The 15030-nt window shown below is 36.9% G+C and overlaps 2 non-coding genes across 2 annotated transcripts; both read right to left on the reverse strand.

Annotated features, from left to right (window-relative positions):
* Window positions 1–265: 265 nt before the first annotated feature.
* On the reverse strand, window positions 266–429 carry LOC127620424 (U1 spliceosomal RNA). The gene has a single exon (XR_007967712.1). It is a non-coding gene; the product is annotated as a U1 spliceosomal RNA (small nuclear RNA).
* Window positions 430–2504: 2075 nt separating this feature from the next.
* Window positions 2505–2695, reverse strand: LOC127620435 (U2 spliceosomal RNA). Its single transcript, XR_007967722.1, has one exon. It is a non-coding gene; the product is annotated as a U2 spliceosomal RNA (small nuclear RNA).
* Window positions 2696–15030: the final 12335 nt, after the last annotated feature.

Genomic DNA, 15030 nt, shown 5'->3' on the forward strand with positions numbered 1-15030 from the left:
ATCAGTCCATGAGTTGAAGCTCAAACACAACTGGATTATACAGCTAGACAAAGATCCAACGCATAGGAGCAAATCCTCCGCAGAATGACTCAAATTAAGCAAAATAAAATTTTGGGGCAAAATCACAACTTGAACGTGATTGAGATGCATAAAAAGAACCTTAAACGATCAGTTCATGATTGAAAATACTTCAATGTGGATGAACTAAATATACATGCTATATATGATTATAAATAAATGTTTAATCTGCCTTTAACCAGATGATCAGGGGAGAGCGCGAACGCAGTCCCCCACTACCAGAAATTATGCAGTCGAGATTCCCACATTTGGGGAATTCGCAGGGGTCAGCACAGTCGGAGTGCAATGACTGAGCCTCACCCTGGGTGAACCACCTTCATGATCATGGTGTCTCCCCTGCCAGGTAAGTATGAATTTAAAGCGAGCCAATCAGAGGAGTCATTCTGCTCACTACTATTCACGTCGATGGTGATACACATTCAAATACACATACTTCATGACTAATACACATTGTTATTACATGTTATTAACAAATATTTACAATTACACCCAGTTTACAAGGAATGTAACCGATGATGCATTGCGATGTGACTTGCTGCAATGTTTTGAGTCAGTGTACAACAGAGCCACACACACGGACCAATCAGCTTTGAGCTCCAGACTATGGAGGACCTAAAGTGACAATATTAAAAATAAAATATTTGCAAGGAATTGTAAAAAAAATTAATAAAGTGTACTACGAAATAAAACATTTTCATATCAGATAAACTAGTACTTGGCTTTATTTCCTTTTGTATTACTGTATTTTTTTAATTCCACGTGTATTTATTTATTTCTAGATTGAAAAGTTTGTGGACAAACTTTAGGTTGGCTTAAAAAAGCCTAGCAATAAAGTTTGAAGTAGTTGTAAAATTTGAAGGTTTTTAGTTTGAAGTTGTTATAAGTTTAAGTAGTAGTTTTAAAAGTTAAAAGTTTAAAGATTATATGACCATTCAGTCTATCAGATAGATAGATAGATAGATCCCTGCTACCCTGAGTCCCATGAACAAAACCTGAAATCTTTGTTCTGGTGCAGAGATATGTGATTTGTTACTTGGTTGCTAAGGTAACCACATCTCGTTGCGAGGCAGTTACCAGGGTGATATTCATCATGGGCACTTGCCATGATGAGTGAAATAAGTCAAACTGGTAGCCTCTACTATTTTCTGGTGCAGAGATATGTAATTTGTTACTTGGTTGCTAGGGTAAGCCCATGTGGTTGCTATGCAGTTACCAGGGTGATACTTATCATGGGTACTTGCCAAACTGAGTGAAATAAGTCAAACTGGTAGCCTCTACTATTTTCTGGTGCAGAGATATATAATTTGTTACTTGGTTGCTAGGGTAAGCCCATGTGGTTGCTATGCAGTTACCAGGGTGATACTTATCATGGGTACTTGCCAAACTGAGTGAAATAAGTCAACCCGTACGTATGTCTCTATGATTTTTCTGGTGCAGAGATATCTGATTTGTTACTTGCACAAAATATTCCCATGCTTTCGTCCATGTGGAGGTCCGTGGGAATGTATGACATGTAAAGCTGCACTTGTGTGTCAGTTGCTAATAAAGGTACAAGTGATTTAGAAGCGCACATTAACTCTGTGAAGCATAATAGGTCAGCAAAAGTTAAAATGTTAAATTGTTTTCACATTGCTTCATATTCCATGGCCATTCAAAATAATAGTAAATGAAGGTACACTCATGGCGTCAAATATTTTATTTTACAGTCTTTTTCACTGTATTAAAGTTTGCATTCATAGTAACACTGTTTTGAACCCTATTCTATCCCATCTTCCTATTTATGTGCAAATGTACAAATAAATCAATAAACATATAAGTATAGAAAATAATATATGTGGAAATAAATCAATACAATCATTCTTAAGGAAATAAAAGTATAACTACTTCAGATTTGATAATTAGTTAATTTATATGCAAAACATTTTTAATGATGCACCGGAATAAAAATCCTGGACTCTTTATATTTATTTGTAATATTGTCACATTAGGTCCTCCATAAGAGACTAGTTTTGAAATTGGGAACGGTCAACGGATGTAGAAAGGAAGTCCCGCCTTAAAGGTAAAAGAGCCAATCACATTTCAGAAACTGATATCGCCTGTCATTCAAATAGAGAACGCGCATGCGCATTAGCTACACAAGCCGGGAGAATTGCGTTTGTTTAGTGTTATCAGAGATAAAGAAGCACATTTTATGATTCCAGTGTCTTCAGATTTTACTGCTGAATATAATTTAACACTGAAATGTGTTTTTGATCTTAATCTCGCGTCTGTTATAGATGAGATGTTTGATTGAAGCGCGAATAAAACTTCTGTGCGATTTTATTACACAAACTGGATTTACATTAGATCGATATGAGCATTTAATATTACACTCAAAGTTAATGCATCATATACACAATTATTCAGTTCTATTGTTGACAGTTTTAGGGGGGTGCACCGTTCCTGGAGGTACTGCAATACCAGGTCGATGCGTGGAGTGGACGGAGCAAGCCCCTATTCCATCTCCCTGATCCAAAAATCAATTTAATATATGGTCCCCGGATAGGGGACGTATCAGATATTAAACTGATAAGAACAGATACTACACTTGATCTTAGCCAAAAGGCCGAGAAGCGATACCGAAATAAGGATCCGAGCAAAGGGAGTCATTCAGACAACTACAGATCTCACTGACGGTCTCATTCATAATAATATCAGACCATTTCAAACTATAAACTACTTACAAATACAAACTTCAAAATTAAAGCCCCACTCAGAGACTGTGTGAAGAGTTTTGAGATTCTCGTCAATAAGAAGCCGAAAAACCTTCAAAATACGCGGATATTTTTCCTCCCTCTGTTATCATGAGTTCTCCATCATCCAATCAAACACGAGAACAGTGTTTGTGGACAATAAAACTATTCAGAGTCTCTTTATAATCCTAAAATAATCCGCTTTTCACAGGAAAGTCTCTCTGCTCATGTTCTGACACCAGATTCACAAAACAACAGGAGAAAATGAAGCTTTTGCCACATTTATTTCCTTTGACGCCCTCATGTGGTGAAATGTGGAACTGCAAGTCCGTCTGCGACATCAAACTACAATCACTGACGACGAGAAAAGCTGCAAACCCTTTCAACGACTATTTCAACAAACATTTTAGCGCCATCAATCTTGACAGATCTACACTGAAACAATAAAGCGGGAAATCAGCACAAACTGGTGTTTGCAAATCCTTGAATGAGCGTTAAATATCAGCAACCCGTTGAATAAGTTTGATCTGATTTGATTGTGACTGACTTCATCCATCGGTGTATTTAACGGACACAGTTCACGTGAGAAATGTCTTTATTTTCTCATTTAAACGCCTCAAATTGGACGGTTGTCTCAGATTAGCCTACACTGATTAACAACGGCCAAAAAAACAATCAAAAAGCTCTAAATTGATGTACTAACGTTGTTCTTAAAACATTCTCGACGGATTAATCCTAGTTTACGGGACTACAAGCATTTAAGTACATAAAAGTAGTCTAAATAATCAAATTACAAGTTTTAAATGTTTAGATACTCACAGGTGTCGCTTGTCTTGCACCAAACCGTGTAAAAATCCACCTGAACCGTTTTTTTCTCCCGCAAATTACAGAAACCCACTATGGCGAAAGCGAGCTCATGAATATTAAACAGGACGTGCTGACGTGCCTTGGCATGTGTCCAATGACGAAGTCTTTTTCATACATTAATATTAAAAAGAGAGCCTTCTCCATGTTAAGATGAATTCATCAACAAATCTTTATCTTTCCTCTGATTAAGTTTCTCTGAAATTAGTTATTTGATGTCACAATGTGAATAATTGTTGGTTATTTTCAAAACATTTAAACAGATTAATACTCTGTATAGATATTAAATACAGTCATGTATCAGCGTTTGATTTTTTGGACTAAAATTGTGCAAGACTTGTGTGTTATCCCAGTATAAATCATACAATAGTTCTGTGTGAGAAACAGACCAAAATGTAAATGTTTATTTTCTGATAATCTTTCCCTCCACACGCAGCTCTCAAAATCTCTTTCACACTTTTAAAACTCCTCTTGCTTTAACAAGGTTGCTAAAGAGTTTCAAATTTAAGACTTTTTCCAAGACCTGAACATATCAAATTAATACAGTATCCCCAAAACCAAAACAAACCATTTAAAAATAAATCATATATCACAGACTCTTAATTAGCTGAATATTGATTATCAGTAAAACAGGGGAGACTACATACAACTTTAAAATACTCAATACATGTTTTCCACATACTGAATATCACATTAAAACTAGTTTATGTACCATTATATATATATATAACACATGAGAGATTGACTGATATTGGACTGAATGTCTGCCAATAGTTTGTTTTAATTGGTCGTCTATATTAAATATTCTTAGTAAAACACTTTTGAGCCATTTTAGAGCAAATACATAATTATCGAGATATCGAATATAGTCAACTTGCTGAAAAATATCGCCCAGCTCTACTACTAATATGCATATATATTTAAATATATAAATAAAGTGCATCTGGAAAGTATTCACAGCCTTCACTTAATCCACATTTTGTTATGTTACAGCCTTATTCCAAAATGGAGTAAATTCATTTTTCTCCTCAATTCGACAAACAATACCCCATAATGACAACATGAAAGAAGTTTTTGAAATCTTTGCAAATTTATTAAAATAAATAAAATGTACATAAGTATTCACAGCCTTTGCTCAATACTTTGTTGAAGCACATTTGGCACCAATTACAGCCTCAAGTCTTTTTGTGTATGATGCTACAAGCTTGGCACACATATTTTTGGGCAGTTTCTCCCATTCTTCTTTGCAGGACCTCTCAAGCTCCATCAGGTTGGATGGGGAGCGTTGGTGCACAGCCATTTTCAGACCTCACCAGAGATGTTCAATCGGGTTCAAGACAAGGACATTCACAGAGTTGTCCCGCAGCCACTCCTTTGTTATCTTGGCTGTGTGCTTGGGGTTGTTGTCCTGTTTTTCAATGCTGCAGACATTGTTCTGTACCCTTCCCCAGATCTGTGCCTCCATACAATCCTGTCTCAGAGGTCTACAGACAATTCCTTGGACTTCATGGCTTGGTTTGTGCTCTGACATGCACTGTTATCTGTGGGACCTTATATAGACAGGTGTGTGCCTTTCCAAATCATGTCCAATCAACTGAATTTACCACAGGTGGACTCCAATCAAGTTATAGAAACATCTCAAGTATGATCAGTGGAAACAGGAAGCACATGAGCTCAATTTTGAGTGTCATGGCAACGGCTGTGAATACTTGTGTATGTGATTTTTTTTCTTTTTAATAAATTTGCAAATATTTCAAACAAACTTCATGTTGTCATTATGGGGTATTGTTTGTAGAATTTTAAGCAAAATAATTAATTTAATCCATTTGGAATAAGACTGTAACATAACAAAATGTGGAAAAAGTGAAGCGCTGTGAGTACTCGAGTATCCCACTAATTATAATAATAATCAATGTAGTAGCAATAATCCTTCGTTACTGTCTCGTTTCTTCATGAGCAAAGAATTGACTCGGGTCTTCATTGAATTTCAATCATTTACTGAAAATTCTTGCACAATTAACAGGAACAAAAATAAACTTCGATAAACTCCGGTCAAAAACTGTGTTGTTCCGTCTTTCTTACGTTCTTAAGGAAAGGTGCCAATCATTCAGGAAATGCCAATCTTAAAGGCATTAAGACAGACCAATACATAAACGGGGAAAACCATTTTATAATAAACAGCGGGAACTGCTTGACTTAGATAACATAAACAAACTAATTTAAATATCTACTGAAATGTTTGTACCTTTTAGTGTTACATTTTAATTATTCAAATTATGGCTCTTACAATCAAAGTTATATATTCATGTTTGTATTTATACATGAGCCAAAGACACTGAAGAGGATATTAATGATTATAAACTTAATTATATAATAATAAAGCTGAAACATTCATTTTTTAATTCAGTCCATGAAGCTCAAAATGTGTTTCTGGGTCAAAGCAACTCAAAATGATGGAGCAGGTCCCATTTACACAATTATTACATTTTTAATAAAATATTATAGATAAAAACGTAACCTAATATTTCTCTAAAGTAATAAACTTAAATTTAGCAATATAAAAAAGCTGAAGTATTTTAAGAATGTGAAATGTAGAATAATAGTAGAGAGAATGATTTATTTCAGCTGTTATTTGTTTCATCACATTCCCAGTGGGTCAGAAGTGAACATACACTTTGTTAGTATTTGGTAGCATTGCCTTTAAATTGTTTAACTTGGGTCAAATGTTTTGGGGATCCTTCCACAAGCTTCTCTCAATAAGTTGCTGGAATTTTGTCCCATTCCTCCAGACAGAACTGGTGTAACTGAGTCAGGGTTTGTAGTCCTCCTTGATCACACATGCTTTTTCAGTTCAGCCCAAAGATTTTCGTAGCTTGGTCGCAAATGGGTCTTCCAAATGGACAATGACCCCGAGCTTTAACTTCCTGACTGATATCATGAGATATTGCTTCAATATATCCACATAATGTGCCTTACTCATGATGCCATCTATCATCTATTTTGTGAAGTGCACCAGTTCCTCGTGCAGCAAAGCACCCTCACAACATGATGCTGCCCCCCATGCTTCACAGTTGGGATGGTGTTCTTCGGCTTGCAAGCCTCACCCTTTTTCCTCCAAACATAACGATGGTTATTATGGTCATGTTGTTTCATCAGACCAGAGGAGATTTCTCCAAAAGTCAGATCTTTGTCGCCATGTGCACTTGCAAACTGTAGTCTGGCTTTATTATGGTGGTTTTGGAGCAGTGGCTTCTTCATTGCTGAGCAGCCTTTCAGGTTATCTCGATAATGGTCTCGTTTTACTGTGGATATAGATACTCGTATACCTGTTTCCACCAGCATCTTCACAAAGTCCTTTGCTGTTGTTCTGGAATTGATTTGCACTTTTTCCACCAAACTACGTTCATCTCTAGGAGACCGAATGCGTCTCCTTCCTGAGCGGTATGATGGCGGCGTGGTCCCATGGGGTTTATACTTGCGTACTCTTGTTTGTACAGATGAATGTGGCACCTTCAGGCATTCGGAAATTGATCCCAAGCATGAACCAGAGTTGTGGAGGTCCACAAATGTTTTTTCTGAGGTCTTGGCTGATTTCTATTGATTTACCCATGATGTCAAGGCAAGGCAAGTTTATTTATATAGCACATTTCATACACAATGGTAATTCAAAGTGCTTTTCATAGAAGAGATTAAAATAATAAAAAAAAAAATAAGAATAATTGAAACAGTTTAGAATATAAAATTAAATAAAATAAAATACAGTTCAAACAGTCGGACACACAGTGGCACAGTACTCATTCAGTAAATGCACAGCTAAACAGATGTGTTTTGAGTCTGGATTTGAATGTGACTACTGTAGAAGCACATCTGATCTCTTCTGGAAGCTGGTTCCAGCTGCGGCTGGCATAATGGCTAATAGCAGACTCTCCTTGCTTAGAGTGAACCCTTGGTATTCCTAGCTGATGTGATCCTAATGATGCTGATGTCAAGCAAAGAGGCACTAAGTTTGAAGGTAGGACTTAAAATACATCAACTAGTACACCTCCAATTCAGAACACCTCCTATCAGAAGCTGCTTAAAGGCACAGTTAACTAAGTGTATGTAAACTTCTGACCCACTGGAATTGTGATATAATCCATTAAAAGTGAAACAATCTGTCTGTAAACAATTGTTGGAAAAATTACTCGTGCACAAAGTAGATGTCATGAACGACTTTCCAAAACTATAGTTTGCTAATCTGAAATATGTGGAGTGGTTAAAAATGCATTTTAATGAAAACTTCTGACTTCAACTATATATATTATGAACATTACATTTAACTTATTACATTGTGTAGTTGTTACAGTGAATATAAAAATTTCTTTCTATTCTATTTTTGAGATGTAAAAGATGAATCTAAGATAAATCATGTCAAATAATGTGATAATGCAATCCACCAAATACAAGTGAACAACAAATGGAAACTTTTTAGGAGAACCCTTAAAAGTGAATGTGATGCCCAGCTGAATTCAAATTGTACATTTCTGGTACTGCGAGATGAGAAACCATATACATACAACTGCTGCAGTATCTGTCATTTTGTGTTTAGAATCTGGTTATCAGTTGGTTCATGTGTGTTCACTTGCATGTCTAAAAACAACAAAAATGAAATCATTAAAAAGCTGCACCAAGATCTTTTTGTAAATATTTCTCTGGCCATTATGACAGTTGTGAGAAAACAAAACATCAACATGGATGCAGCTGATGTTCACACTCATCCAGGCGGCCCCATAAACCCAAACTAATATTCACTAAAGGAATTATGCAGATCAGACAACGGCACAAATGTTGTGAAGCGCAACCTATAACAAGCCTTTAAACAGGAGTGACAATAGCCCCTTTCACACATACAGCCTTTTCCAGACAATTGACTGTATTTTCAGGTTAGGTCACGTGTGAACCCTTTTTGAAAATAATTGGTCAATTTAGCTCTGGCCATTTCCCTTAATGAGAAGTAGTATCATTAGTACATTTAAATGTTCATTTTGATGGTATGTGTGAACAGCACATTTACCAGTAAAGGCAACCCAACAATTTTCCTGTAATTTACCTGGATGCATGTGTGAAAGGGGAAAATGACCCCATTTAAATACTCAAGACGCAGTGCAATATCAGATCTGACAGCGCCTGGACTAGATTAGTTTGGGTAGTGAATAAGACAGATTTTTGCATTGAAATACCAAGTGCAAAAGTGGCAAAACGTATTAGTGAATTCACCACTCAGATCGGAGCATTTCAAAACATTGCAAATCGTTTTTAAATGAAAATATAAAAGGCAGTATCATCCGGTTTCAAAAACTTCCGAATAGTAGCGATGTGACATTTGATATCGAAGCTTGTGTTAAAAAAATATATAAATCATTTTCACATTAAAAGGTGCTGTAAGCGATTTTAGCCATTCTAGAATTGACAAGCTGAGCCGCTGGATTAGCCACGACCCCTTACCAAAACCCCGCACACCAAAGATACCAAATTAGCTTTATCAAGACTGCCACGAGCAGAAACGGCTGTTAAAAACAACAGCAGCAAAATAGCGCCCTCAACTGACAACTGTAATGAACATTGCATAAACATTTCATTAAGCCTCAATAATTCGCTTCAATACTATGACGCTTTCTGTCTGTCAATCATTTTGCTCGTTCTCAGAGACGGTGGTCAGCAGGCCCTTTTTTTTTTATCTGTTTACAGAGACTAGAGTCATCACAGAGACCGGTGAGACATCAACACTTATTTCATTAATATCTTTCATTGAGAAGGAAATGTTTTTAAATACATTTCCATGAAAAACTATTGCTTACAGCAGCCCGATTCATTTTTTGATAAGCGTGATCCATGATGTCCGAAGCTTCATACAACCGAATGTTTCGGTATCTGGTTCAATCGCAAATATCAGCACAGGTTTGATCCCAAAACAGTGAAACAAATACCTCCACTTGCCCATTAATAAAAAGTTACTGGCCAAACCACAAGCACATTTATTTCCAAATCTACAGGTTTGAATAATCAGCTAGTCTATTAACTTTATTTCATACATTTTATAATAATGCATGAAACAATATTTTCATTACTCAAATATGAAGCCCTTGAGTCTCAGCTATTTACTTTCATTTAAAGAAACTTAGTGAACGTTACAAAAATGACAATATAGCATTGATAACTTTTATTGCTTTAAAATCAAAAGGCCATTTTTACACTGTTGTTGATAAAACGAAAAAACTTCTGAAGTGAAAATGTCCAAATTGGGCCCAAAGTGTCAATATTTTGTGTGGCCACCATTAATTTCCAGCACTGCTTAAACCCTCTTGGGCATGGAGTTCACCAGAGCTTCACAGGTTGCCACTGGCGTCCTCTTCCACTCCATGACAACATCACAGAGCTGGTGGATGTTAGAGACCTTGTGCTTCTCCACCTTCTGTTTGAGGATGCCCCACAGATGCTCAATAGGGTTTAGGTCTGGAGACATGCTTGGCCAGTCCATCACCTTCACGCTCAGCTTCTTTAGCAAGGCAGTGGTCGCCTTGGAGGTGTGTTCGGGGTCGTTATCATGCTGGAATACTGCCCTGCGACCCAGTCTCCGAAGGGAGGGGATCATGCTCTGCTTCAGTATGTCACAGTACATGTTGGCATTGTATGGTTCCCACAATGAACTGTAGCTCCCCGGTGCCGGCAGCACTCATGCGGCCCCAGCCCATGACACTCCCACCACCATGCTTGACTGTAGGCAAGACACACTTGTCTTTGTACTCCTCACCTGGTTTCCGCCACACACGCTTGACACTATCTGAACAGAATAACTTTATCTTGGTCTCATCAGACCACAGGACATGGTTCCAGTAATCCATGTCCCTAGCCTGCTTGTCTTCAGCAAGCTGTTTGCAGGCTTTCTTGTGCATCATCTTTAGAAGAGGCTTCCTTCTGGGATGACAGCCATGCAGACCAATTTGATGCAGTGTGCGGCGTATGGTCTGAGCACTGACAGGCTGATCCTCAGAGAGTTCTTTGCCATGAGGTGCCATGTTGAACTTCCAGTGACCAGTATGAGGGAGTGTGAGAGAGATGACACCAAATTTAACACACCTGCTCCCCATTCACACCTGATACCTTGTAACACTAACAAGTCACATGACACCGGGGAGGGGAAATGGCTAAAAGGGCCATTAAGGGTGTACTCACTTTTGTTGCCAGCAGCTTAGACATTAATGGCTGTGTGTTGAGTTATTTTGAGGGAACAGGTTGCTAGGGTAACCCCATCTGGTTATGCAGTCATCAAGGTGATACAATACATGGCTCCTTGCCATCCTGAGTGAAATAAGTCAACCAGGAAGTCAACCAGGAACCCCATTCGTCTGTGGACAGTATATTCAAGATGAGGACATACAGCAGTAAGTACAGCAGGAATTGTGAAATGCTTTGAAATCTGCGCTGTACCGTCATGGTTTCAGTGGAATGATTACACATCACAACCGACACAAGAGTTTGTGTTTGACAGGGTCAGAAGTCATCATGACCGGGACATAGGGCTCTCTTCACATCCTGCGTCGCACCAAATCATACTCACAGATCTGTTAACTGTGCCCTCTTTTTTGCATTTTTGCCATTTATGGCGACAGATTTGTAGATCGTTCCATTAATAGATAAATCTGTGCCTACTGATTTAAAGCACAACCTTTAAATGCATAAGTGAACCGAACTATTGAGCATCTACATCTGAGATGTTGCTCGTGAGTAGCGCTCAAATTTTGAGCACCACTGTGAAGGCTAAAAATAGCCGCGAGTGTGTGTGTAAACAGAGCAGCACCATTCACTAACGCACTGGAGCTGCGCATGCATTTTATACATTTACTTATTAAACAGCCTTTTGTGATTCACAGACTATTCAAGTGGCTTTGAATAAAACGCCCGAGTCATATGAACTACTATAATGGTTCTTTTATGTCATTTTTGGAGCTTGACCATAATGATCATGACTAATACACAGTATCAGATTTGGATCAGGCTCGTCGGACCGATACCCGATCTGTCTAAAAGCTTCAGTATCGGAGCCGATACTGATCCAGTATCGGATCGGTGCATCCCTTCAGATAACCCACGAAAAACTACTTTAACAGTGTGTGCTGTCAGTTCTCCACAATAGGCATAATTTAAAAATCATTGGAGCCTTTATGTTATTACAAAGTCACACCAATTCAACATTAAAAATAGCAAATAAAATAAAGGTGGTGACCTCTTATCACATTTAAAACACATCAAGTAGTAAAAGGATACTGACCCTAAAATAAAAAATAAAAAGGTACAGTGCTATGAAACCATTAGGCCTGTTTAATGTTTAGATTTATTCATTCAGCCAAGATTATTCATTCCCTTTTTGACTTGATCTGTTCACAGGTACATTATTACATTTCTAAAAGCACGTTCACACTCACCTGTGAATATATTTCAAGTCTGTAGTCTTGAATTTCATTTGGTCAAGCACAAGTTGTCACTGAGGCCTGTAAGATTCACTCTGGAGCACTCGGAGCTCGATTACTCTGCCTGAAGTAGAAAACACACCCCCTCATTACCATACAAACAAACACATATAGAAATTAATACATGTGGAAATCAGTAAATAAATACATTTATGTGCAAATGTAAAAATAAATAAATGTGGAAATATAGGAAATAATTTAATGTGATAAAAATAATATAATAATAATACTTCAGGAAATAAAAGTATAAATTCTCATGTCAAATTTGATTATTTTTTTTTATTATGCACTGAAATAAAACTGGGCCAAAAACTGAAAATTATTTTTAATTAGAACAAATTCGAAATTGTTCTTATATGTGATGCATCAAAAACACTTTTTCGATTCTCCATTTTCCTGAACGCAGAAGTGTTCCACGATTCTCCTGTTTTCCATTTCCGGTCTGCAGTGTTTTCACCCGTATCAGCGTATAGTCTCAGCAACTTCAGTATTACATTTGTAGAAGTTGCATAAAAACATGTGGCTCTATAGTGCCGATACTTCACAGGGTCAAAACGACTGTTTTTTTGTTTAAAGTGCCTCATCGGAGTGTGTAGATGACATGAAGCGATGGTCCGAGGTCATTTATGTTGATATCATTAACGAACTACGTTTCCATCCAAGGATTTTTGCCGAAAATAGTTTTAGCGCATCAAAATTAAGCTGATGGAAAAGCACATTATTGCTAGAAAGTCACAAATGTCGACATAATATTTATCCATTTAACTATGTCGACACATCAAATGTTGTGAAAGGCTTGTTTGGAAACACTTCGTGTCTATAAAATTGGCAATTAAGCAAACATTTAGCGTCACATGACCGTTAGCCTGTGTTATGACGACAGGATTGAAAGCCAATTAATTGTATGTGATTATGGATTGATCTTTACAGCATGTAGAGCCGATCTGCAAACGTGACACTTCCAGGAGTGGCAACACAAATATCTCGTGCACATTGAACAAATGAATGGCCACTGTTTGTGATTAATTTAATTGCAGTATCCATCCATTTATGTTTCTTTTCCACACCATTCAAAATAATAGAAGGCAGTCAGGGACAACAAAACATTATGTGCACGAAGATGTTTTAAAATTAAAATAAATACAATACTAGGAGAAAAGCATCAGTGCCTTTTTTTTTTTTTATGCATTTTCTTTTGAGCATGAAAAAATGTGGCAAAATTCTCTGCATTAAATAAATTAACAAACGAAAAAAGCGTTGAATTAAAAAAATAAAAGGAAAAAAAAGCATAAAAAATAAGATACATTACCAAATGAAAAATATATATTTTTAGACCTATTCTCAGAATGTTCTGCACTTTGTTTCAAGACTATAAACCATCAGAACTATTTGTCCAATGCAGAGTTCACTTTCAGAAAACAAGCTTTTGAATATTTTAAAACGTTTTACTTTGTATCATATTTACTGCTGAAATATGCGGGACATAATGCAGTTGTGATGATGCTTTTGATTAAATGATGGTTCAAAATATTTAATATCAGGAATGTATCATATGTAAACCCTGATGTTAGACTGCATCATTACCTTTTCTTTAATAGCTGTGCAAACCGTATATACACATCGATTGATGGTCCTTATACGGAGACAGAAATATCCCCAATACTTGGTGCAGATTGCCAGCTTGAACAGGGCCATGACGATCCACTTTCGGGTCGGAACCGGTGAAAACCTGCGATAGGACCAATAATACAGTCCAATCAGAAAGGCAACTGCTCCCTTTTGATTGCAATTCCTCATCTGATTGCTTTTATTTGTGAAATTAAAATGTAAGCTGCTAATTTCAATGAATTTTCTCAATACTCTCCCCATTTTACCAAAACTTCAGAGGAAAAACATTAGGGACATCTGTGATGCGAATTAGCGATAAACACACATTTCTGAATGGAAACGGCTTAAGGGCAGATTTATTTTGCGATAAACCAAAACGTATCCGACATGACGTCATCACGCACACCAATTGTATCCATAAAAGGCCGTTAGAATGAAAACAGGCAGAATATCGCAAAAAACTTTACGCTTTTGTAAAAGCAGAAAACTCTTTCAACGACTATTTAAACACGAACCTTTTAGCGACATGAATCTTTACAGATCTACACGGAAGCAATAAAGCGGGAAATCGCCTCAGAACTCATAAACCGTTGTAATAAAAAGATGGAAATCACAAATGTGAATTAGAAAATCCATCAAAACCTAGAAAATGGCATTAGATTATCATCATCATCAGTTTTGCTATATGAGAAGTTCTTTTTATTAGAAAAATGTCCGGATCAAGAATCACGTTATTAAACAAAACAGTAATTTGTCGTTGGAAAAATCACAACAACATTTACATAGAAAGAAAATAACCGTCAAAGCCTGACAGAAAATGTTGATTTAAAACGACTAAAACTAAAGACTGCTTTGAAAATATACTATATAAATCTACATTTAACATTACTGAACATAAAACATGCAACTGAACCTCGTGTTATTTGAGTTTTAAAGTTGTAAACTTCATTTCTCAGTCTGACGCAAAACGGCCTCCATATGGTTCCTTCGTCAAACTAAGGATGGCTGGCGCTGAAACAGACGTTCCGAATCGCATATTCAACCAAATTAAGATTTAAAACAAAAAAGGCAAACTAATACGTTCAAATCTGAAAGTATTTCCAAGAAAGACTTGAATAGCATCTCTAGACACCACTTGAACTCAAATTATCTCGACGATTTAGCTCATGAATATTAATGAGCTCATTCTGACGCTGTCTGTAACCGTCCAATGGCCAATAACTCCTAATTAACATGAACAC

Source organism: Xyrauchen texanus, chromosome 26 (assembly GCF_025860055.1).
Source record: "Xyrauchen texanus isolate HMW12.3.18 chromosome 26, RBS_HiC_50CHRs, whole genome shotgun sequence".
NCBI classification, from domain to species: domain Eukaryota; kingdom Metazoa; phylum Chordata; class Actinopteri; order Cypriniformes; family Catostomidae; genus Xyrauchen; species Xyrauchen texanus.